The sequence below is a fragment of the Ahaetulla prasina genome, chromosome 6, assembly GCF_028640845.1.
Source record: "Ahaetulla prasina isolate Xishuangbanna chromosome 6, ASM2864084v1, whole genome shotgun sequence".
NCBI lineage: Eukaryota > Metazoa > Chordata > Lepidosauria > Squamata > Colubridae > Ahaetulla > Ahaetulla prasina.
Window position 1 is genome coordinate 57136160 of NC_080544.1, and position 26451 is coordinate 57162610.

The 26451-nt window shown below is 36.3% G+C and overlaps 1 protein-coding gene across 1 annotated transcript in view; it reads right to left on the reverse strand.

Moving 5' to 3' along the window:
* The window catches only part of SORCS3 (sortilin related VPS10 domain containing receptor 3), a 603184-nt gene that overhangs the window by 287159 nt on the left and 289574 nt on the right, over positions 1-26451 (reverse strand). The gene's annotated exons all lie outside the window — the stretch shown is intronic.

Sequence of the window (26451 nt, forward strand, 5' to 3'; positions counted from 1 at the left end):
GGAAAAGTTGAAGAAAGTCTAATAATCTAATAACAATTGAAAATACTATCATGCATATATAACACACATTTATGTAAGGTTTTCACACCAGGAATTCTGGCACCAATCCACAATCACACATTAAATGCTAAGCAGGGTTTGGCAGTGCCTCATCTGCAGGTGCCTGATGAGATGCCCCATTCTTCAAATATCACTAAAATCTCATGAGAATTAGTTCAGAGTCTCAAAATGTCAGAAATTCTCATGTGAGAAAGCTGAAATCTCACATCTCTTTAAAAGATCGTGAAGTTTTGATGCTGTTGAGGATGTCTTAGACACTTGCTATAAAGTACAAAAGATTGCCAGGCATAATCATGTATTCACTTCTTTTGAACAGATGAATGTTATTAAAAGAAAGACAGATGGCATCATTAATTTATTTTTCAAATTTGTAGCTACACACACTCAGCAAAGACAGACTACTGACTTGAGAAAACTAAGACCAACACACTCCTTCTTCATTTAGGATACAGGAACCCCTCTAAGCTAAGAGAGAACTAAAATTATTCAAATGTATAGAACTGACCAACATAATTAGATGAATTTTTCTAATTCTGTTTAAAAACAAATCCTTTTGAAGTATAGACATTTTACTCACATCCATAACTCTGTACAGCAAAGAGAATATAAAACACCATAAATGTTTTGCCATTATTCTATAATATTATTCAAATTAAATGAATATAAATTAAACTTTACATACTGAACTGTAGAAGAACTATGGTAAAATGCAATTATAAAAAGAGTGCACAGATATCAGCCACTCCTCCCACCAGGAAATGACCAGTCTCAGTCCATTGGAGTAACCAGGGAAGAAAAAAAATGTAACATATTAACTATCCCATGGATATGCTAAAGAAATTAAGATACATTTGGAGGAGGAAGAGGAGGAGGAGGCCTGTCAATGTAATGAAAGCTGCATCCATTCTTGATGCGTGACCCTTCCTTGACTTTTTTTTAACTATACCCAGCAAATATGCCTGGATTAAGAGTTAGTATTTGACAATATTTGTGTGTGTGTGCGTGTGTGTTTTAGTTATGACTTGTCTAATAGTTTTTAAAAGATAGCTTATTTAAGAACATATTTTTGCCTGCTAGCTTTCAAATTCAAACAGTCTGGATTAATCCTGATAGCAATAATGTTAAGCCAAAATCACACATGAACAGTAACTAAACCTAACATCCACTATGAATGTTTTGTGTCAAACTTGTTTAACTTGGTGGTTTCAAAGCTTACAGTGACGTTTCTTGATTTATATAAAATAAATTCTCCAGAATATCGACATGGTAGATTATATCATCCTGGATTATCCAATAAGAATTTCTAAAATTATTCATATATTTATTTATTTACAATAGTTACACACTATATAATTCATAGTCAAAAGACACTGCATTTAGTGAAAAGTCAGGAAAAAAACATTTGTCAAATTGAAGCTTACTTAGTACCTAAACAAAAAATTGAAAATGTATTAGATCTTGTCATTCTCACATGAATTGTCTTTCAAATGTCCACATAGGAGCTTGAAGCTTTAGAGCATCAAATAGTATGTAAATTGCCAATTTCACAAGATTTGAGCTGCTTTTTTGAGGGGGGTAGGAGAAATTATGCCATAGAAACAGACTGTTGTGGTTTCAATGAATAGTGAAGAAGCAATAATTTTATTTCTGCAATATAGCCCCAGAGTATCACCAAATCAGAAATACAAAATATGGACAGCTCTATATTCTGTGAAAATAGATGCAAAATGGATTTGGTAAGCAAATCAAAATTCATCATACCTATGCAAAACTGAAGAATGTAAAGCTACAGTATATGTTAATCAAACAGATGTTCGTAATACATCTATTACAAACCATTAAAATATAACCTTAAACCTTTATGACTTTCAATGTACAAATCAGAAGTACTCATATGAATAGATACATGTTTTTCAAAGAACACTGAATTAGCAGAGATCATAAAATAATCTATTTTTCCACAATGTATGAAACTATGATTGCAGAAATAACTTTACCAAGAGCAAGCAAATAATATTGAATTGTGGAAAATTCTCAGGTCTCTATTCTTCTTCACTGAAGAAGACATTGAAAAAAGTATCTGGGTATAAATTGGTAATTTTTTTTTAAAAAAAAGGTTGTTTACATAGTCATAGACTTAAAATGGAAAGAATGAAGAGTTAGAGATTCAATGTATTAAACTTTGCTAAACATCATGAATGTTTCAACTTATACATAGGACTATTGAGCTCAACACATAATTATTCCCTGCTTGCTGAAAATATAATTTTATATGATTCTGTTTCAAACAGGAATCAACCAAAAAACCTGATAAGAAGGAACACAAGAAAATTTGGGTAATATCAAGATGTAGAAAACTTTTGCAGCATGAAATATATGCACCTATATGATGCTGTTTTGTTTCAGACACAATTCCAAAACTGTCTTGTTCTAGAGCAGGGGTCAACAACTTGCGGTTCTGGAGCCGCATGTGGCTCTTTCACCACTCTACTGTGGCTCCCTGTCACTCAAAATATGCGTCACAACCACCAATGTGCAACACCCACTGGCACGTGATATATTGAGCTTTTCAACCCCTGGTAGGCCAACTATGGATAAATCCAAGAAAAGAAAAGTTTCAGAAGAAAACAGAACATTTTATTCAACTACATATGCATATGCCAGTTTGTGACTGCTCAAGAAATAGTCAGGCAAAGGAATGGTTTTGTGGCTCCTGATGTTTTCTTTTCTGGGGGAAACTGGTCCAAATGGCTTTTGAGTGGTTAAGGTTGCAGACCCCTGTTCTAGAGGAAGTTGAATACTTTTCTGTTTAAATTGCTAGGATTAGAAGTTGATTTATTTCTTTCAACTGACGTGTTCATTTTTATTTTGTTTTATTTTTTACTGGGACAGCACAGTTGGAGTGATTGGTCATACCCCTATTGCTAATGACTTACACTAGCTGAGGAGTAATGTGTGTAGAATTTGGAATGAAACAGCAGGCACTAAGGAGGCCTCGGGCCCAGTGACAGAACCATTATGGATCTGACTGAGGTTGAAGATTAACTAGAATGTAAACTATAGAGGAAGAAATTGCATCAAGGGACAACTAAAGTCAATTCTGGAGCAGTTCTGACTGGTGGAAAATATCTCTTAATTATATACTGACATGAAAAATCAAAGGTTTCTGTCACATCAATTTCAATTTTTATAAGCAGTTTCTTGGTAGAATGAGCTGTGTTCCTTGCACATAGCATCAGGTTTTGTTGGATGATCTTGGTATGATAAAGCCACAACTGGACTAAAATTGACACGAGTGCTCAGATGAGTAAATTCCACACAATTGTTGGCTATTTCCAGACAGGAAAATGCTAACACCAAGCAAGATCAAATTCCACTTGTTAAGATATATTTATTTGCATCTATCTATCTATCTATCTATCTATCTATCTATCTATCTATCTATCTATCTATCTATCTATCTATCTATCTATGGATACATGGAGAGAGAGAGAAAATCAGAAAAACAAACCATATTCTGCTTTGGTTTTTTTTTCCTTTAACTAATTCTAACAAGCTGATTATTGAGTTGGGTTTTAGTGGTTTATGTGTGTGTAGCTGTGTGCATACATGCACACACACACACACACACACACACAAGTTTGAAGATTATTTTGAGGAAGCTACATCTAATGTAGGTCAATTAACATTTGTAATTTTTAAGAAACGCAACTGTCTAACATAAAAGTAATAACGTATGTGCATACACATGCACTAAAGTACTGAAGTGCACACTGGTTTCACACACAAGTGATGTTGATACAAAAATAGTAGTACATATTGGGGTTTGGTCTGCTGCTTAGATCTATGCATGCATGTGTACTCCAGGATGCAGGTGGGTACAACTGATGTTGAGATTTAGGATGCCTTTATATATGTAGCATGCCAGAAAGACAGATAGATATTCTATGCTTTTGAGGAAGCGGTTGGGCTCCTTTATGCATTGTTGGGCATGGTTGAAGCAGTCCAGAATGCATTTTTTTACTTAAAAGACATTCTGAAACTTCTTGGTTTTAACCTTAACATGTTTGCAGCACTTTTTGTTTAGCACTTCAAATGAAAAGAGTAGAACTGCTTTGTTGAGCAAGAGATATATATGACTCATGACTGATTATTATTTTGTTTCAGATAGTGAGTATTGTTGATGTGTATGTAATTATGTTTAGAATAGAAATGCTGGCAACCAGGAAGGAGAGAATTTTCTATGTTCTCAGAGTGGTACATCTTTCTTAAGTAACAACTTCCTTCCTTCCTTCCTTCCTTCCTTCCTTCCTTCCTTCCTTCCTTCCTTCCTTCCTGCTTTCCTTCCTTCCTCCCTCCCTCCCTCCCTTCTTATAGTAGAGTGAAAAGAGGCAGGCTTCTTTAAGATTAGACAACAGAGGTTATGACTCCAATTACATGCAAGGTAACGCATTTTCAAATTCCTGTTCCAACAGGAACCAAAGATATATCCCAGCATGGATGACAATCACTATCTTTTGACACCTAGGACAGAATTTCTCAGCACTGGTTGTCATTGGTGTCTCATTTGTTTGTATCCTTCTTCCACGGCTTGTTTATCTTTGGGGACTTTCTAGGCCAGTTTTGTTGGGAACCTGGGTGTTTTGTTGGGGAGTCCATGGTCATGGTGAGGCTATATATGCATGCAGCTTAGAGGGAACATTGGTGACCATGCCACTAATACATTAGTAATATATTTGTTTTGTTACTTAGTCTACCTGTGACTATCTGGGACCTACCCTCAGTGGCAACATATAATTGAAAGGACCTAGAGTGTACATACTCTGTTTGAACATACTGAACAGATGAAAACAAGATGGGGCATCATCAGATAAACAGCCCCTGTGCCAGAAAGAGCTTTATGGATAACATTAGCATTGGTGATTCACCTGCTAAATAATGAAGCTTTCAAATCAGCAATGAAAATAGATAAATGCAACTTAGAAATCAAGAAACACAAGGATAGATGTATCATCCCTATCCTGGTTATCAATAAATGTGACCAATTCAGTCTCAGTGCTGTACCCTGGCCTAAAATCCAACTGACACAAATCCAGATAATCCACTTCCTACGAATTCCCGTCCAGTTGCTGTACAATCACTTCTCAAAAACTTTCCTCACAAAGGAAGTTTGGAAACTAGATGAAGAGTGTCTGGGATGAAAAATCCAATGCAAGATTCTGTTGATATAGCTTTACAACAAAGCAGAATTAGCTTATCTGTAATGTTCCCTGTCTGATCGTATGTGGTAAGGCTGATACCAATGTTACAAATCTGAAAATACAATTCTCCCACCATCACCATTACAGCCGAAGAAATTAGGGAGGGTCTTTTCTGAGCCTATTGCTCTGCACATTATTCAGCTCTTGTCTATACTTTTATCAGACCTTCCACAGGCACCCCATCCCCCAAAGTTATTCCCCCACAGCATTACAAAGGTCGAAAAATAGGGATATTTCATCATTTTTTGCCACAATGTAAACCTGCTGTCTCTCTTCTTCCAATAAAGAAGTAGGCAATTCTTTTCAAATTTCATCTCCCAGAGGTCCTTAGAGAACCAAGGCATACCCCCAGATTTGGTGCAAAGAGAAGGGACCTTAGGAGCAATCCAAAAATCTTAGTCTGTAGAGATTCTCAATCTTAGTCTCCTAAATCTCCTCAGTCTCCTAAGGTCTTAGTCACTTCCAGGTTGTACACCAGATCCTCAGGGAAAACTCTAATCTCCCTCTGGACTCGAATCAGGGCTGGGTATCTTCCTGAGTTGGATGGGGAGGGAAGCAAGCCAAAAAGTTATCTATTTATGGCAATGGTAATAACACCCAACAACACTAGATCACATCACAATTTTCCTGAAATAAAAACCAGAACTAGCATGTAACATCTGGCATGTGTTCAATTCAATGCTTATATCACCTTCACTAATCCAGAACATGTAAACACTGATCCTGTACTGTTCAGTTTCTGATCTGCTCCTAGTTATTTTTCTTGTTGTTTTAATGTAGCCATAATCTTCATAAACTATCATGTCTTCATTAGGCCCTAGGTTCAGTCCTAGCTGATCCAACAAAGAAGAAACCTGATTTTGATTGTGAATTAAAGATTGATTGACTCACAATCTGGAAAAAACACTGAAGGGAAAGGGGGTTATTAGGCTCCCCTCTGCTTTTAATATGGACTTTCTACCACAAAATTGAAAAACAAAAGTTTTTCTGTATAAAAAATGGCTTACATTTTTCATAAGCTAAAATTGCCTCAGCACACTATATGTCTTCAGTAAAGGATCCACCCAATACTGATTTAGATTAATCTCTTTTCATTAACAGCTAATAAACAAACACTAGCAAGAATGTGCACTGAGCATTGGTTTAGCACCATCATTTATAATTGCTAGAAGGAACACCAGAGCATTGTCAAATATAATGTATAGGCTTTAAATATCTAATCATTTTCCATAATAATAGGTTAAATGGCAACTCTTTATAAAGAGAAAAATATTATTCATTTTGCTATATTCTAGAACAGTTTCTAATGTATTTTTTCATTGTGCAGAGCTATCTATTATTGTTGGGAAAAATTCTTGCAAAATGCTGTTAAATGAAATTTCTTCTAATGCTTCACTCCTGGCTGCAAGAATTCAACCATAAAAGGTTAATTAAGGCACAATCAAGGCTGGACATGTGAACGTAGTTCCAATAGGGCGAAAAGATCAGCTGAAAAAGGAATGAGTAATACAGCTATGTGGGCTACATTGAAATGATTGAAATGGTTTTATTTTTGTTTGGCTCTTTCTCTTAGAATTCTGAGCATTAAGAAGATTAAAGATATTTCTTTAAAAAGTGTTTTGTTTTGGTTTTTTGAATTTATATCCCGCCCTTCTCCAAAGACTCAGGGCAGCTTACAATGTGTTAAGCAATAGTCTTCATCCATTTGTATATTATATACAAAGTCAACTTTTATTGCCGCCAACAATCTGGGTCCTCATTTTACCTACCTTATAAAGGATGGAAGGCTGAGTCAACCTTGGGCCTGGTGGGACTTGAACTTGCAATAATTGCAAGCAGCTGTGTTAATAACAGACAGACTTAGTCTGCTGAGCCACCAGAGGCCCCAAGGTGTTCTTAGACCTTAATAAGAATACTAAGAAAACATAGTAATTACACTGAAACTTTGATATAGAATAAAGTATGATGCTGCATCTGCCAATGGATATGAATCCCAGTGGAGCATACTGGAGAACACTTACTAAATAATTGATAGATAAAAATGTAGGTATTGTGAGCCATGGTGGCACAGTGGTTAGAGTACAGTACTGAGTAGAGTACAAGCTACTTTTGCTGATTGTTGGCTGCTTCCAATCTGGCAGTTTAAATCTCACCAGGCTCAAGGTTGACTCAGCCTTCCATCCTTCTGAAGTAGGTAAAATGAGGACCCAAATTGTTGCGGAAAATATGCTGACTCTATAAACCGCTTAGACAGGATTGTAAAGCAATGTAAAGTGGAATATAAGTCTAAGTACTATTGCTATTGTCACAGACAAAATACAATGAAACAATTGAATATGGCCCATAATTTATAATTATATTAACCACAATATTAACCAACATTATGAGCAAGGGACTTCAATATCTTGTGTAAATGCAATCATAATGACCTTAGCCACAAGATGTTACCTAGACTTCCAGATAGGGCAGCAAAACCTGAGACCTTTAGAAGATTTTGGTTATAAAGAAGATGCTAAACATGATATTTATTAGTGTGTCATAGTGCTAATCTTAGGCAATATTAAGTTTTTATAGTTATTCTTATAAAAGACACAATGACAGTATGAAGTCATAAGGGGATATTCTGTCACTGTAGTGATGTTCCTGAATCTGTTTTTCAATATGGCTAAATTAAGAATATTCAGTTGGGTGACTAAAAACATTCAACAGTCTTTAGGAGTAGGGAGTCACTCATGATAAACCATTTGCTTGATTATAACCCAGTTCTCTCCACAACAGGGAGGAGAAAAAAACACACTGATGAATTTTTCTTTGAGTTGCCAGGTGGTAGTAAAAGAATCAGCAAATATAAAGACAATTAACCGCCAACGGAAAGAAAGTTATTTTCAGCCATAATTTGAAGCTTTTAATTGGTCTCTACTTGTAGAAATTTTACTTCCATATGAAAAGGCCACACTGGGGACACAGCAGGCACTTTAAATTTTTTTTCTCTGACATTTCTTTCTGAGCTTCTTATTTTTATTTTTTAATAAGTGCAGTTTCACCAATTTTAACTTGAGATTGAAAGACTTTATCCAGATTCAACAGACAAAACAAACTTATGTTAGGTGGAATGTATGCTTATATAGTCATGTGGTAGTATATACCGAATAACTGAAGGGATCTAGGCATAGGCTAGTAGAGAACTGTATACTCGCTGTCTACCATATCCCAAATAAAAACAAAATGTTCTTTCCTTTTTCCTCCCAAAAATTTAGTTTAGGATTTCATATAATGAAATTGAACAAATCTGTTTTTCAATATGGCTAAATTAAGAATATTCAGTTGGGTGACTAAAAACATTCAACAGTCTTTAGGAATAGTGAGTCGCTCATGATAAACCATTTGCTTGATTATAACCCAGTTCTCTCCACAACAGGGAGGAGAAAAAAACACACTGATGAATTTTTCTTTGAGTTGCCGGGTGGTAGTAAAAGAATCAGCAAATATAAAGACAATTAACCGCCAACGGAAAGAAAGTTATTTTCAGCCATAATTTGAAGCTTTTAATTGGTCTCTACTTGTAGAAATTTTACTTCCATATGAAAAGGCCACACTGGGGACACAGCAGGCACTTAAAAAAAATTTTTCTCTGACATTTCTTTCTGAGCTTCTTATTTTTATTTTTTAATAAGTGCAGTTTCACCAATTTTAACTTGAGATTGAAAGATTTTATCCAGATTCAACAGACAAAACAAACTCATGTTAGGTGGAATGTATGCTTATATAGTCATGTGGTAGTATATACCGAATAACCTGAAGGATCTAGGCATAGGCTAGTAGAGAACTGTATACTCACTGTCTACCATATCCCAAATAAAAACAAAATGTTCTTTCCTTTTTCCTCCCAACAATTTAGTTTAGGATTTCATATAATGAAATTGAACAAATCTGTTTTTCAATATGGCTAAATTAAGAATATTCAGTTGGGTGACTAAAACATTCAACAGTCTTTAGGAGTAGGAGTCACTCATGATAAACCATTTGCTTGATTATAACCCAGTTCTCTCCACAACAGGGAGGAGAAAAACACACTGATGAATTTTTCTTTGAGTTGCCGGGTGGTAGTAAAAGAATCAGCAAATATAAAGACAATTAACCGCCAACGGAAAGAAAGTTATTTTCAGCCATAATTTGAAGCTTTTAATTGGTCTCTACTTGTAGAAATTTTACTTCCATATGAAAAGGCCACACTGGGGACACAGCAGGCACTTAAATTTTTTTCTCTGACATTTCTTTCTGAGCTTCTTATTTTTATTTTTTAATAAGTGCAGTTTCACCAATTTTAACTTGAGATTGAAAGATTTTATCCAGATTCAACAGACAAAACAAACTCATGTTAGGTGGAATGTATGCTTATATAGTCATGTGGTAGTATATACCGAATAACCTGAAGGGATCTAGGCATAGGCTAGTAGAGCACTGTATACTCACTGTCTACCATATCCCAAATAAAAACAAAATGTTCTTTCCTTTTTCCTCCCAACAATTTAGTTTAGGATTTCATATAATGAAATTGAACAAATCTGTTTTTCAATATGGCTAAATTAAGAATATTCAGTTGGGTGACTAAAAACATTCAACAGTCTTTAGGAATAGTGAGTCGCTCATGATAAACCATTTGCTTGATTATAACCCAGTTCTCTCCACAACAGGGAGGAGAAAAAAACACACTGATGAATTTTTCTTTGAGTTGCCGGGTGGTAGTAAAAGAATCAGCAAATATAAAGACAATTAACCGCCAACGGAAAGAAAGTTATTTTCAGCCATAATTTGAAGCTTTTAATTGGTCTCTACTTGTAGAAATTTTACTTCCATATGAAAAGGCCACACTGGGGACACAGCAGGCACTTAAAAAAAATTTTTCTCTGACATTTCTTTCTGAGCTTCTTATTTTTATTTTTTAATAAGTGCAGTTTCACCAATTTTAACTTGAGATTGAAAGACTTTATCCAGATTCAACAGACAAAACAAACTTATGTTAGGTGGAATGTATGCTTATATAGTCATGTGGTAGTATATACCGAATAACTGAAGGGATCTAGGCATAGGCTAGTAGAGAACTGTATACTCGCTGTCTACCATATCCCAAATAAAAACAAAATGTTCTTTCCTTTTTCCTCCCAAAAATTTAGTTTAGGATTTCATATAATGAAATTGAACAAATCTGTTTTTTTCTCCTGACTTCCACAGCCAATACAAAAAGTTATTCATTCAAGATAATGCTTAGATTATATAATACAATTAGGATTAAAGCCCTGCATATAGTCTGCCACTATAGCGAAGATATTGCTATAAAATAATAGTACATATTGGGTTTTGGTCTGCTGCTTAGATCTATGCATGCATGTGTACTCCGGGATGCAGGTGGGTCCAACTGATGTTGAGATTCAGGATGCCTTTATATATGTAGCATGCCAGAAAGACAGATAGATATTCTCTGCTTTTGAGGAAGCGGTTGGGCTCCTTTATGCATTGTTGGGCATGGTTGAAGCAGTCCAGAATGCATTTTTTTACTTAAAAGACATTCTGAAACTTCTTGGTTTTAACCTTAACATGTTTGCAGCACTTTTTGTTTAGCACTTCAAATGAAAAGAGTAGAACTGCTTTGTTGAGCAAGAGATATATATGACTCATGACTGATTATTATTTTGTTTCAGATAGTGAGTATTGTTGATGTGTATGTAATTATGTTTAGAATAGAAATGCTGGCAACCAGGAAGGAGAGAATTTTCTATGTTCTCAGAGTGGTACATCTTTCTTAAGTAACAACTTCCTTCCTTCCTTCCTTCCTTCCTTCCTTCCTTCCTGCCTGCCTGCCTGCCTGCCTGCCTGCTTTCCTTCCTTCCTTCCTCCCTCCCTCCCTCCCTTCTTATAGTAGAGTGAAAAGAGGCAGGCTTCTTTAAGATTAGACAACAGAGGTTATGACTCCAATTACATGCAAGGTAACGCATTTTCAAATTCCTGTTCCAACAGGAACCAAAGATATATCCCAGCATGGATGACAATCACTATCTTCTGACACCTAGGACAGAATTTCTCAGCACTGGTTGTCATTGGTGTTTCATTTGTTTGTATCCTTCTTCCACGGCTTGTTTATCTTTGGGGACTTTCTAGGCCAGTTTTGTTGGGAACCTGGGTGTTTTGTTGGGGAGTCCATGGTCATGGTGAGGCTATATATGCATGCAGCTTAGAGGGAACATTGGTGACCATGCCACTAATACATTAGTAATATATTTGTTTTGTTACTTAGTCTACCTGTGATTATCTGGGACCTACCCTCAGTGGCAACATATAATTGAAAGGACCTAGAGTGTACATACTCTGTTTGAACATACTGAACAGATGAAAACAAGATGAAGCATCATCAGATAAACAGCCCCTGTGCCAGAAAGAGCTTTATGGATAACATTAGCATTGGTGATTCACCTGCTAAATAATGAAGCTTTCAAATCAGCAATGAAAATAGATAAATGCAACTTAGAAATCAAGAAACACAAGGATAGATGTATCATCCCTATCCTGGTTATCAATAAATGTGACCAATTCAGTCTCAGTGCTGTACCCTGGCCTAAAATCCAACTGACACAAATCCAGATAATCCACTTCCTACGAATTCCCGTCCAGTTGCTGTACAATCACTTCTCAAAAACTTTCCTCACAAAGGAAGTTTGGAAACTAGATGAAGAGTGTCTGGGATGAAAAATCCAATGCAAGATTCTGTTGATATAGCTTTACAACAAAGCAGAATTAGCTTATCTGTAATGTTCCCTGTCTGATCGTATGTGGTAAGGCTGATACCAATGTTACAAATCTGAAAATACAATTCTCCCACCATCACCATTACAGCCGAAGAAATTAGGGAGGGTCTTTTCTGAGCCTATTGCTCTGCACATTATTCAGCTCTTGTCTATACTTTTATCAGACCTTCCACAGGCACCCCATCCCCAAAGTTATTCATTCAAGATAATGCTTAGATTATATAATACAATTAGGATTAAAGCCCTGCATATAGTCTGCCACTATAGCGAAGATATTGCTATAAAATGACTGATTTACATTGCGTACTCTTAGAATAATGCTCAGATCCAGAACTAAACAGGCTGATTCTGTATAATCTAGTCTTCAAGTCCAATTAAAATCTAATGAGCCATGCTGGTGCAATGGTTAGAGTGCAGTACTGCAAGCTACTTCTGCTGAGTGCTGGCTGCCTGCAATTTGGCAGTTCAAATCTCACCAGGCTCAAGGTTAACTCAGCCTTCCATTCTTTCGAGGTGGGTAAAATGAGGACCCAAGTTGTTGGGGGCAATATGCTGACTCTCTAAACCACTTAGAGAGGGCTGTAAAGTACTGTAAAGTGGTATATAAGTCATCTGCACCTCTATAACTGTCTGGATTGGTTCTGCAACCCAACAAGACAGACACAGACTTCAGAGGATAAAGCTGAAAAAACAATTGCTACCAACCTGCCTTCCAATGAGGACCTATATACTGCACAAATCAAAAAGAGGGCTGAAAATATTTACAGACCCCTCACATCCTGGATATAAACTGTTTCAACTCCTATCCTCAAAACGACACTATAGAGCACTGCACATCAGAACAACTAGACACAAGAACAGTTTTTTTTCCCAAACGCCATCACTCTGCTAAACAAATAATTCCCTCAACGCTCTCAAACTATTTACTAAATCTGCACTACTATTAATCTTCTCATCATTCCCAGCACCCATCTCCTTCCACTTATGACTGTAACTTTGTTGCTTGTATCCTTATGATCTATACTGATATTGTTTCCTGATTGCTTATTTGTAGACTATGACTATCATTAAGTGTTGTAAGTATTGTATCTTAATGAAAGTATATTTTCTTTTATGTACACTGAGAACGTATGCACCAAGACAAATTCCTTGTGTGTCCAATCACACTTGGCCAATAAAAATTCTATTCTATTCTATTCTATTCTATTCTATTCTATTCTATTCTATTCTATTCTATTCTATATGCTATTGCTAACATATCCCCAATATGCCTGTTTTGATTTATTTAAAATGCATATTGCCTTTTCACCAAAAGTACACTTATGACTGTTCACAGGTATTCTTCCTTCCTGCTTCTGCAGGCTTTTTCATTGCTGGTTTGCTTCCTGCTGGGGTAATTTCAGAAAACTACACATTTTGTAATAGCACTATGGTTAAATTAAGACTTCTGCTTTTTTTGAAATTAGTTTAGCCAATCAGGACAATTCCTAAAATATAGAGACGTTGTCAATATCCATTCCACAATCCCACAAGAATTCTGGATGGGCCAAAGCGGAGGGCTTTATATCCTAATCCCTGCGCATCCCAAATCAAGTTCCATATTTACTTGATATTGTAGTATTATGGTTCATGACACTTCTTCAAAAGCTAGATTTAAATTTTGCATGTTCCTGGGTAAATTCTCCAAATGTAGATGCATATTTCTAAGTAGGCTACTAATTTCTCAATCTTTATCAGGCAAATCTGAGATTGTCTCTCACCCAGGGTCAACATGGTTGATCCTATTCTTTCTGTTTCTGGTAAAATTACTTATTACAACTTAGAAATTAACATAACAAATTTAATTAGTAGATATAAATTCAAATTATCACATTTGTGGAACACAATGATGTAACTGTTCAGGATGAAATGCACTGTCCTATTATATATGGGTTTATGGAGCATGTGTTATAAAAATACTTCAACCATACAGGTTTATACCTTGGCAGTTATTTGAAGCCAATCTCATAAAATCCATGTGAATCTTGAAATGCTAAAAGGTGCCTTTGACTATGGTAATGAAATAATACCCAACTGAAACAGCAAGGTTACTGCATTTGCTCCTTATTTTCCATTTTTTAAATAAAATATTTTTAGTTTTCATTTTTAAAGATTATTTTTTTAAAAAAAATTAAACTGGATCTCCTGAAAAAGGAAATACAAATTTGTTTACATTTTTAAAAGTTCAAACAAAAAGTTCGAGCAGAGAGACTATCCAGAAAGTACATAAGGTAAAATTGTAATTTATTTATTTATAGTCATAGGCTTACAGTATATTTCCAGAAATTAAAAGGGTGCTTATAGTCTTTTGTTGGACTTTCCACCTGTTTTTTTTAAAGAAACATATAATATTTAGCTCTTTTATATTCCCCTATCTTGGAAAGGGAAAATAGGTCTTCCCACTTACAGTACTTAAAAACATCACATGAAGGTGTGAAAGTGGATTCCTCTCTCTCTCTCTCTCTCTCTCTCTCTCTCTCTCTCTCTCTCTCTCTCTCTCTCTCTCTCTCTCTCAAATTGGTGCAATGGAACTATTCAGGAGAGCTTTCAATTACTCTTCATAAGATGTTACCAGTCATGGGTTTATACTCTGGATTTGAAATGCTCACCCTGATTGTACACAGAATAACAAATTTTTTAAAAATAAAACCAGAACTAGCATGTAACATCTGGCATGTGTTCAATTCAATGCTTATATCACCTTCACTAATCCAGAACATGTAAACACTGATCCTGTACTGTTCAGTTTCTGATCTGCTCCTAGTTATTTTTCTTGTTGTTTTAATGTAGCCATAATCTTCATAAACTATCATGTCTTCATTAGGCCCTAGGTTCAGTCCTAGCTGATCCAACAAAGAAGAAACCTGATTTTGATTGTGAATTAAAGATTGATTGACTCACAATCTGGAAAAAACACTGAAGGGAAAGGGGGTTATTAGGCTCCCCTCTGCTTTTAATATGGACTTTCTACCACAAAATTGAAAAACAAAAGTTCGAGCAGAGAGACTATCCAGAAAGTACATAAGGTAAAATTGTAATTTATTTATTTATAGTCATAAGCTTACAGTATATTTCCAGAAATTAAAAGGGTGCTTATAGTCTTTTGTTGGACTTTCCACCTGTTTTTTTTAAAGAAACATGTAATATTTAGCTCTTTTATATTCCCCTCTCTTGGAAAGGGAAAATAGGTCTTCCCACTTACAGTACTTAAAAACATCACATGAAGGTGTGAAAGTGGATTCCTCTCTCTCTCTCTCTCTCTCTCTCTCTCTCTCTCTCTCTCTCTCTCTCTCTCTCTCTCTCTCAAATTGGTGCAATGGAACTATTCAGGAGAGCTTTCAATTACTCTTCATAAGATGTTACCAGTCATGGGTTTATACTCTGGATTTGAAATGCTCACCCTGATTGTACACAGAATAACAAATTTTTTAAAAAATAAAACACACATTCAGGATTTCAGTGCTCATATAATTCAGAAAATTATCTTTCTTGGTTTAAAAAACTAAAATAGAGTAAGTTGCATAATACTGAACTACCTCATTGCCTTCCAGCTTTGTGTTGAAGTATATGCCCTAAGGTTGTAAACTAAGAGGTTAGCATAGATTTTGTCTAATCTGTTCTCTTTCTGGGCAACTTGCCCACCACCTCTGCTTCTCTTTTCTCAAACGTGTTTGCAAAAAAAAACACCAAAAAAACTGTTTTGCGAGGCAGGAACTTATCTGTACAATGAAAAATGTGGGAGAAACATAACCCTCCCACAGCTTTCATAGTAATTTCAAAGGCTGTGAAGTACTACAAAATGTATGTGTAACTTGCAAGAATGGCAGTTTATGTTCTGCTTTGTTCCCACTATGTGAGTAGATGAAAGGGCAAATGCGATGTCACAAGAATTAATATCAGAATTTGGGAAGCAAAAGTTTACAATATGAAAGCTGACACTAATGAGAAATACACACATGGGCCTAAATATTATTCATTTTGCTATATTCTAGAACAGTTTCTAATGTATTTTTTCATTGTGCAGAGCTATCTATTATTGTTGGGAAAAATTCTTGCAAAATGCTGTTAAATGAAATTTCTTCTAATGCTTCACTCCTGGCTGCAAGAATTCAACCATAAAAGGTTAATTAAGGCACAATCAAGGCTGGACATGTGAACGTAGTTCCAATAGGGCAAAAGATCAGCTGAAAAGGAAATACACATTTGTTTACATTTTTAAAAGTTCAAACAAAAAGTTCGAGCAGAGAGACTATCCAGAAAGTACATAAGGTAAAATTGTAATTTATTTATTTATAGTCATAGGCTTACAGTATATTTCCAGAAATTAAAAGGGTGCTTATAGTCTTTTGTTGGACTTTCCACCTGTTTTTTTTAAAGAAACATATAATATTTAGCTCTTTTATATTCCCCTATCTTGGAAAGGGAAAATAGGTCTTCCCACTTACAGTACTTAAAAACATCACATGAAGGTGTGAAAGTGGATTCCTCTCTCTCTCTCTCTCTCTCTCTCTCTCTCTCTCTCTCTCTCTCTCTCTCTCTCTCTCTCTCTCTCTCTCTCTCTCTCTCTCAAATTGGTGCAATGGAACTATTCAGGAGAGCTTTCAATTACTCTTCATAAGATGTTACCTAGACTTCCAGATAGGGCAGCAAAACCTGAGACCTTTAGGAGATTTTGGTTATAAAGAAGATGCTAAACATGATATTTATTAGTGTGTCATAGTGCTAATCTTAGGCAATATTAAGTTTTTATAGTTATTCTTATAAAAGACACAATGACAGTATGAAGTCATAAGGGAATATTCTGTCACTGTAGTGATGTTCCTGAATCTGTTTTTCAATATGGCTAAATTAAGAATATTCAGTTGGGTGACTAAAAACATTCAACAGTCTTTAGGAATAGTGAGTCGCTCATGATAAACCATTTGCTTGATTATAACCCAGTTCTCTCCACAACAGGGAGGAGAAAAAAACACACTGATGAATTTTTCTTTGAGTTGCCGGGTGGTAGTAAAAGAATCAGCAAATATAAAGACAATTAACCGCCAACGGAAAGAAAGTTATTTTCAGCCATAATTTGAAGCTTTTAATTGGTCTCTACTTGTAGAAATTTTACTTCCATATGAAAAGGCCACACTGGGGACACAGCAGGCACTTTAAATTTTTTTTCTCTGACATTTCTTTCTGAGCTTCTTATTTTTATTTTTTAATAAGTGCAGTTTCACCAATTTTAACTTGAGATTGAAAGATTTTATCCAGATTCAACAGACAAAACAAACTCATGTTAGGTGGAATGTATGCTTATATAGTCATGTGGTAGTATATACCGAATAACCTGAAGGGATCTAGGCATAGGCTAGTAGAGCACTGTATACTCACTGTCTACCATATCCCAAATAAAAACAAAATGTTCTTTCCTTTTTCCTCCCAACAATTTAGTTTAGGATTTCATATAATGAAATTGAACAAATCTGTTTTTTTCTCCTGACTTCCACAGCCAATACACAAAGTTATTCATTCAAGATAATGCTTAGATTATATAATACAATTAGGATTAAAGCCCTGCATATAGTCTGCCACTATAGCGAAGATATTGCTATAAAATGACTGATTTACATTGCGTACTCTTAGAATAATGCTCAGATCCAGAACTAAACAGGCTGATTCTGTATAATCTAGTCTTCAAGTCCAATTAAAATCTAATGAGCCATGCTGGTGCAATGGTTAGAGTGCAGTACTGCAGGCTACTTCTGCTGAGTGCTGGCTGCCTGCAATTTGGCAGTTCAAATCTCACCAGGCTCAAGGTTAACTCAGCCTTCCATTCTTTCGAGGTGGGTAAAATGAGGACCCAAGTTGTTGGGGGCAATATGCTGACTCTCTAAACCACTTAGAGAGGGCTGTAAAGTACTGTAAAGTGGTATATAAGTCATCTGCACTTCTATAACTGTCTGGATTGGTTCTGCAACCCAACAAGACAGACACAGACTTCAGAGGATCATTAGAACTGCAGAAAAAAATAATTGCTACCAACCTGCCTTCCACTGAGGACCTGTATACTGCATGAGTCAAAAAGAGGGCTGTGAAAATATTTACAGACCCCTCACATCCTGGATATAAACTGTTTCAACTTCTACCCTCAAAACGACGCTATAGAGCGCTGCACACCAGAACAACTAGACACAAGAACAGTTTTTCCCCGAACACCATCACTCTGCTAAACAAATAATTCCCTCAACGCTGTCAAACTATTTACTAAATCTGCACTACTATTAATCGTTTCATAGTTCCCATCACCAATCTCTTTCCACTTATGACTGTATGACTATAACTTGTTGCTGGCAATCCTTATGATCTATATTGATTGTTTCCTGATTGCTTAATTGTAGCCTATGGCTATCATTAAGTGTTGTAAATGTTATACCTTGATGAACGTATCTTTTCTTTTATGTACACTGAGAGCATATGCACCAAGACAAATTCCTTGTGTGTCCAATCACACTTGGCCAATAAAAATTCTATTCTATTCTATTCTATTAAGTTAGTGACATGATTGTTAACTGAATCTGGCTTCCCCATTGACTTTGCTTGAAGGTCACAAAAGAGGATCACATGACTCCTGGACACTGCAATGGTCATAAATATGAACCAGTTTCCAAGCATCCAAATTTTAATCATGTGACTGTGGGGATGTTGCAATGGTTGTAAGTGTGAAAAAATGGTCATAAATTACTTTTTCAGTGCCTTTGTAACCTTGAATGGTCACTAAACAAACTATTGTAAATTGAGGGCCACTTTTACACCCATTTTATTGCTAGTGTCATGGAACCAATTTAAAAGCCTGTCTTCAAGTAAATGCACTATGGGGGAGAAAAAGATTCGGCCATTGGTCCTAACATATAGAATCTCATCATTCCTTTGTCAATGATTTCAAGGGCAAACAGTTAGCTGACTGTTAATCCAAAAGCTCATATTTTTGATAAATACAGGTAGTCCTTGTTTGACCTGTAGGACAGATATCCTACAAAAACCACTTAGGTTGTTGCAGGAATTTAGTTGTTAAGCAAAGTAGTCACTAAATGAAACAGATTTACGAAGGTCACAAATGCAAGAATTGGAACACAAAATTACTTTTTCATCACTATCACAACTTTGAACAATTACTATATGTGGCAGTCATTAAATAAGGACTACATGTATGACTAATTCTTAAAAAAAAACTTATAATTTATTAGTCATCAGCACATCTATGACAAGCCACAGCACAATTATGACAAGCCACAGTTTCTTTAGACATGCCCTAATCACTAAGCCACAGTGATTTAGGTTTACTCACCATACTATGCTACATCACATGGTTTATAAATCAGAGTGGCTAGACTCATCAGTAACAGGTTACAAATAAATAAACATCACTGTAGTTTGGACCACATGGACCAAGCCAAACTGTAAATGCCGATCTTTTGTTTGTTCTGAATCTATCTCTATTGCACTCAGCATCATTACTATGAATATTTCCCCTGTTCCCTCCCAAAAAATCATATTCATTTGTGTACTTTAAAAAAAAAAACTGAATACAATATTTTTAAAAAAACCAGAAGTAAGGTTATTTAAATTTTGCATGTTCCTGGGTAAATTCTCCAAATGTAGATGCATATTTCTAAGTAGGCTACTAATTTCTCAATCTTTATCAGGCAAATCTGAGATTGTCTCTCACCCAGGGTCAACATGGTTGATCCTATTCTTTCTGTTTCTGGTAAAATTACTTATTACAACTTAGAAATTAACATAACAAATTTTAATTAGTAGATATAAATTCAAATTATCACATTTGTGGAACACAATGATGTAACTGTTCAGGATGAAATGCACTGTCCTATTATATATGGGTTTATGGAGCATGTGTTATAAAATACTTCAACCATACAGGTTTATACCTTGGCAGTTATTTGAAGCCAATCTCATAAAATCCATGTGAATCTTGAAATGCTAAAAGGTGCCTTTGACTATGGTAATGAAATAATACCCAACTGAAACAGCAAGGTTACTGCATTTGCTCCTTATTTTCCATTTTTAAATAAAATATTTTTACTTTTTCATTTTAAAGATTATTTTTAAAAAAACCAGAAGTAAGGTTATTTAAATTTTAAAAGTATCATTCCATAAGGGCAATGCAGATAGTCCATATCAGTAAGTGAACTGAATACCCAAATGATTTTATTCATGATAATGTAAGAAAATTGTTAAACGGTCTTTAAAAAAAAAGGATTAAAAAATGAATTTAAAAAGGTTCTCTCCGTGGCTATTGTAGAGCCAATGGCTAACTAATTGCATTGTTGGTTTTTACAGTAATTTTACCAAAAGTTACAATTAAAAAGGTAAAAAGTAATGCACTGAATAATAAAAGAATAAAGAGGAAAAAAATGGAAAGTGCAGAAAATAAAAAATAGGAACGAAAATAGAAATGAAATATAAAAAGCTTTCTCAATATATAAAGGCCTTAAGGAATATCAGTTCACTTTGATGAGATCCTAATCAAATGTCAATGTGCAGATTTTAAAAAATTAAGATGGTAAAGGATATAAGGAGCATATTTAGTTTTGTTAGTTCAAAATGAGCATGATAGGACATAATAACCATTTTATTTGCATATCTAATTTAACAACTATTAGTACAATTTATTTGGTTGTATTGGCAATTGCAAAGTCAAGAATTCAATCTAAGTAAGTATTATTATGGAATTTCCTATTTGTTGTTCTGTTGAATCCATGCATACATAAGGGACAATCTACCTTTATTTTGCTGCGACTATTTCTGCTTAAAAGTCAGCATTATTTTAACAAGCTAAATTGTTTTTGAAGCCCATGGAGACAACCAAAAATGTACTTTAGTCTGAACTCTTGTTACAGATCTATGTAAATAATAAATACTGCCTGTTTTCCTACCTACAATGTTTTAGAGTAACTGCCCTAATACATGTAGGAAAAGCCAGATTTACAGATGAAAATAGAAAAGAGAGGTGGTTAATGAATTCTGTGAACTGCCTTAATCCATTACTGAAACTAATGTGTGAATAAGAATAGACTTAACTATCAGGTTTTGAACTTATTAGTATAATTCTTGGCTCAGAGAAAATATATTTGGAAAATGTGTTTATGACAGTATAACGTAAGACAGAATGAGGCAATGAGAGAAGGCAGCAGTTGTCGGGAGCAGCAGTACCAATGTCTTGTAGAATAGAATAAAATAGCATATGGTCTACCTAAATGTCTAAACTAATCAGTCACTTTAGATAAAGTATGATATGAAAATATCATTCAGAAAAGATTCAAATATGATGGATTCCATCAACATTATTGGAGAAAGGTCTAGTCTAGCTTTCGTACATGAGCAACCACCAAATGTGATTAACATTTTGGGAATAATTAATAATTAATAGAATTAATTATGCAAAAAGACCTGTGCTGAGAAGGAAGCTATTGCAACTGTACAAAAAAATCAAAAGAAATACAATTGGGACAGAACAAACTGGGGAAATGAAACTGCAAGTGTTGGGACAAAATAAATATATTAGAGGAAGAAATAGTAAGGGGTGTTGGAAGAAATATCCATCTGGGTTCAGTTCCAAGTGGGGACAAAGACACTGGAAACATGGAGGCTGCTTGGAAAGATGGTTTAATGGTGGTCAGGATCACATGGCTTGAGATCCTGAACAGAAAAGGGCTGAGATCCTGTGTGCTCCCTGGCTTTATGCTTTTTCTGAGCTTTGAACTTTCTGGGGCACAGGAAGAGTATCCTGATTGGCTGTCAGACTCCCAGGGGGTGGGGGTCTTAGCTAGTCTTGCTGGCTGATGTAATCTGCCTTTTAAATATTTTCTAAAATATTTCATTCTTCTAGGAGGGGGGTGGGTGTTAAATTCCTACAATCCCTACTTTTTTTTTTTTTTTCAAAACGTGACTTTTGAAACATGCTCTTGGCAAAAAATTTAAATTGATCAAATCAGGGAGTCTTGATGGGTGCTTTTAATTTTTCTGATGCAAAGGAAGCCATTGATAGAGACAACAGAAAAAAGATTCCTTCAGTGGCTCCCAAAAGCTTTCAACCATGAAGGTCTAGCAGCCAGGGGAAAAGTTCTGGTAAGAATTTTACAGTATCCAATTTTCTATGCCAATTAATTTCAGCTGTTAGATATCACTTTCTGTGAGCTTCCAGTCAGGTTTCAAGCGAGCACACATCCCAAAATTTTCACAGCCATGGTTTTCCTTTAAATTACAGGCTGCCCATTTCCAAGGGTTGGTTACTGAACCTGCCCTAGCTCTTACTTTAGTCTATCCAGATTTTTTTAGTCCAAATTGAGGTTAATCAGTGTGCAATCCAGGCTTTTCCTTTCTTTTTTTTAAATTACACACAATGAGCCCTGGGACTTCTACTCATGAGACCACCAGTGCAACATATCTTGCTTTACTGGGCAACTGGGCAGCATCATTTGTGAGTCATAGTCAGGGCTTGGGTTTTGGATATCACTTTTTCTGCTATCTCTTCAAGAGAGGAATTGCCTGAGGGGGATGCCCCTCCCCCATGGAATTAGCAGGGAGATCTGACTCCTTGGGCTTTTAGTGCCACAGAGCAAAAATCAACCTAGAAGTCTTGTGTGGAGGTAAGTGAAGGGAATAGTTTCAGTCTAATTCTGAATGGTGTGTCTCTCTGTGTGTGCCTGTGTATGCAGCTACTTTTACAATTCAGGCAATACAAACAATACAAACATGCTGGACAAATTTCCCTACCATTAGACAGAAATCTCAGGTGTTCAGAACTTACTGTGGCAGCTACTTTCAAATACAATCCTTACATGAATACTTTTGACTGATTACAATGTAAATGAGACAAGACAGAAAACCTTACAATGAATTTCCCACCTCCCCCATAGTCTTTCCAGTTGTCTTCTGGGAATTGAAAAGAGTCTTTTAGTCTTTACTTGTACATCTCAGGGTCCTTTCTTTCATGTCTGCTGGGTAGCATGCTTGGTAATAAGGCTGGTTAGTCAGGCTTGGAAGGTCTGCTCCAATCTGGTTGCTGTGATGACTTTCAGTGGGGGCTGGATTCAAACTCAATTCCTGGCTCCAACAAATGGAAGGTCTCCTCTGGGGGCAGCATCTGGAACCATGTGCTCTGCTTCCACAGTTGCAGAGTCATCTTTTCAGGGCTGAAAGACATTAGAACAGAATCTCCTCCCCACTTTTGTGGGTAATCTCAGGAAAGGCATTGTAACAGGATTAAAAAAAGGGGGGGGTAGATATCTTGCAGGCAGAGTTTGAAAAGAAACAACACATCAGTATTACAGTTACTAAAAGATAATGCAGTTTCAACAAAATGGAGACACAACTGATGAGAAAGAAAAAACTGGATTCACATGCTTCAGGAAGAGGATGAACAGGTAAAATCATTTAAACACACAGTAAATGCAAGACTGAATTTTTTTTTCTCTTGTAAGTGAACTTAAAACGTTTCCTCATAAACTTGAGTTGTTACTTTAAGATAAAGAGAGGGAAGGAGAAAAAAAAACAGAAATAGGATGAAAAGTCCTCTTTACTGTTTTGTTGGCCGGACAAAGACAGGAAAAAGGCTCTTTCCTTTTTTTCTCTCTCTTCCCCATTTTCATTGCTTCAACCTTTTCTTTTTCTCTAACAATTTAAAATTCTTGTCTCTAGAGATCAGATACATTTTACAGTTACAATTACCTCAAGGGCCCACAAAGACAGACATACACACATAAAAAAACAACAACAAGGAGGACAAAGAGGAAAACAAAACTCTGAGATTTACACACACACTGATCATTCCCGCCATAAATCTCAGTTAAATTAGGGAAGACACAAATCTTAACAGACAGACCACGTGGTTCCATAGAAGACAGAGAAAGAGACAAACAAGCAAACAAAACAAAAACCCAAACATTCCTATTTATATATTTCCCTTTTCTTTTAAGTACCTTTATTTAGCCAAATTTGTTTCCTATTCTCATCTCTTAGCAAAGCCCATTTTTCACATAGTTTCCTCAACTACTTTTTCCGCATACCAGGCAAAACTGGCAGCCGCCGGGCATCCCAGGCCGGGCATCCCAGGCCCCAAGCAGGTCTCCTAGGGGATTTCCCGCCACCCTCGAGCTACTGCTTCCCATGTTTCCCTCTCCGATGTGAGGTTTTATTTTTCACTTTGGCTTAGCCGGGTGGACCCTCCTACAGTTTTCAGAAAAAAAAGTTCTGGGAAGGACTTCGACTCCCTTCTGTCGAAGTATGGGCCCCTTCCTGTTAAGGGAGCTTCGTTTTGGATCAAAAAGGTGATCCCAGAGGACCTACTGCCCCTCCAGCAGGTACGAGCACCTCCTCAACACTGCTTCCTGCTTTGCTTTCTCTAAAATACACTAGTTCCTATATATTTCTTTTTTCCCTTCACACTTCTTTTCCTTCACACTCACTTTCCTTTTCCTGATAAACACAAAGTTCCACGTTTGGCTTCCCCCCCTTGCTTTCTCTAGCCTACCGGTCACGGCTTGGTGGAGCTAGCAGTAGGCAGAGGTGCGGCTAGAGGTTGCTCAAAGAGGTGGAATCAGATTGTTTCCTCAGGTGGAATCCCACACACACTTCCTCCTTCCCTAACAGAAGGTCCTGTGCTCTGGCAACCCCCATGCTCTCCAGACTTTTGGTCTTTCTGCGGTTAGGAAATGCACAGAGGAAGCAAGATCCAGCTGTGATTGGGAGAAGGGCTCTCTCATTCACACACATGCAGGCATACACATATTTCCCATGCTTGTCCATGCTTAAAATTAAAATTTAGAGGTACTCACCTTCTTTCCAAGCAGCCTTTGAGCTCAACACTCAAAACCCTTTAAAACCTAGTTCCAAATGGCCAAGGTCCAGGAAAACTTACCCACAGACTCAATGGGTCTGCTAGCAAGGGAGGCTTACCTGGGCCAGGTCCATTGGTTAGGTTAGCTTGGAGTCCCATCTGGGGTGCCAATTGTTGGAAGAAATATCCATCTGGGTTCAGTTCCAAGTGGGGACAAAGACACTGGAAACATGGAGGCTGCTTGGAAAGATGGTTTAATGGTGGTCAGGATCACATGGCTTGAGTTCCTGAACAGAAAAAGGCTGAGATCCTGTGTGCTCCCTGGCTTTATGCTTTTTCTGAGCTTTGAACTTTCTGGGGCACAGGAAGAGTATCCTGATTTGCTGTCAGACTCCCAGGGGGTGGGGGTCTTAGCTAGCCTTGCTGGCTGATGTAATCTTCCCAGGTGCCATGTGGTGAGTTTCAGTTCTAGATGGGTTCTATTATGATGCAGATGATGGTTGACAAAGGTGGGGCGAAATGAGTGAGCTTAGCTGAGGTTTTAATGGCCCATTGACAAAGGGGGGGGGGAGTCAGGAAGCTGCTTTGTCTTTAAAACATGTTTCTCCATTTCTCATCCAGAGAAATATATTCTGCCTTTTAAATATTTTCTAAAATATTTCATTCTTCTAGGAGGGGGGTGGGTGCTAAATTCCTACAGGGGGAAAAGGGGGAAAATTTAGGAAGAGGTTAAGGAAAGCAATTGGGCTAAAGAAAAAGGGAGGTCTTTCTCTCCATGCAATAGAAGAAAATAAGAAATTATTCCTTGTCAACAAAAAAATATAAGAGAGAAAATGGTGGGAGTATTCCTCTGAGTAGAACTATCTACTAGGAATTTTCTTTGCTGCACCCAAAAAGAGAGCAAACTAAGTGGATAATAGAGCTGAATGAGGGATAACACAGAAAGAATCTGGAAGAATCAGGGTAGAGGGAGTCATAATGAAATGGACCGGAACAGATGGCCAAACTGGAAAAGAGGAAGCAAAAGGAGCTGTCCAAAGAGATCCAGGCCAGGTGGAAGAAACAGAGTGGGAAAATAAATGCACTGGTATGCATCAAAACAAAAGATCTCACTAGAACGTATTTAAACAATCTTGTTAGGCAACACTGGAATCCCCATTCTAAACAATCTTCTCCAGATATAGCCAAAAATATACATATTCTGTGTGCATGTATTTACTTTTGCAAGTGTAGATTTTTTGCAACACATTTAAATAAGTCTTTTTTGTTTATTGACATCAAATCTAGGTCAGGTGATAAAGCATATATTAGATAATCAATAGACCCACACCAATTTGACAACCAAATAATAGAATATTTAATAAAGTGATTTAATATTTTTATTATACAATCATTTCCAGTCAATGTAGCGATAGAACTTTCATCAGGAAAACCTGAAATCCAGTTAATC